Source organism: Gossypium hirsutum, chromosome A05 (genome assembly GCF_007990345.1).
Source record: "Gossypium hirsutum isolate 1008001.06 chromosome A05, Gossypium_hirsutum_v2.1, whole genome shotgun sequence".
Taxonomy (NCBI): Eukaryota; Viridiplantae; Streptophyta; class Magnoliopsida; order Malvales; family Malvaceae; genus Gossypium; species Gossypium hirsutum.
Window position 1 is genome coordinate 89,688,622 of NC_053428.1, and position 919 is coordinate 89,689,540.

The 919-nt window shown below is 39.1% G+C and overlaps 1 non-coding gene across 1 annotated transcript; it reads left to right on the forward strand.

The window, feature by feature from the left end:
* The first annotated feature begins 344 nt into the window (after nucleotides 1-344).
* On the forward strand, nucleotides 345-450 carry LOC121230094 (small nucleolar RNA R71). Its single transcript, XR_005928046.1, has one exon. It is a non-coding gene; the product is annotated as a small nucleolar RNA R71 (small nucleolar RNA).
* The last annotated feature ends 469 nt before the right edge of the window (nucleotides 451-919 follow it).

Sequence of the window (919 nt, forward strand, 5' to 3'; positions counted from 1 at the left end):
GGTTGAAGGGTTGATACTCTATGCATGCTCCTCCTCCATTCGTCTCGCACCTCATTACCAGATGTACCTGAGTAGAACCAAGTAAACCATGAATCTTTTTATTTAGAAGTTCTACCCGGTTTGACAGCATAGTAACTGAATCGACATTATAAACGCCTGCTGTTTTAGTTGACTTAGTCTTCATGACTTGCCACTAATAGTTATTTAGTGACATCTCTTCAATAAGCTCATAAGCATTTTCAAGTGTTTTATTATTTATGGTTCTGCCTACAGCTGTGTCAACCATTTGTCGAGTCGAAGGATTCAGGCCATTATGGAATGTTTGAACCTGCAGCCAAAGCGGTAACCCATGATGAGGGCACCTTCTCAGTAAGTCCTTGTATCTCTCCCATGCACTGTAAAGAGTTTCTAAGTCCATCTGCACAAACGAAGACATATCATTATGTAATTTGGCCGTTTTAGCTAGCAAAAAATATTTTAATAGAAATTTTTCGACCATTTGTTCCCAATCAGTGATTGACCCTCGTGGTAATGAGTTTAACCATTGTTTAGCTTTGTTTCTCAATGAAAAAGGGAATAATCGAAGACGAATGGCATCGTCAGAAACGCCATTAATTTTAAATGTATCGCAGAATTCTAGGAAATCTGCCAAGTGAGTGTTTGGATCCTCCTCCTGCAAACCATCAAACTGAACAAATTGCTGTATCATTTGAATAGTGTTAGGTTTTAGTTCAAAATTATTTGCAGTAATAGCAGGCCTAACTATACTTGACTTAGTTCCTGTTAAATTAGGTTTAGCATAATCATAGATAGTACGAGGAGCAGGATTCTGATTTGCTAGTTCAACGTGTATCGCAGGGGGTAGCTGATTGTCTTGGTTTTCAGCCATCTCTTCGGTTGGGGTTTGAGTATCGTCCTC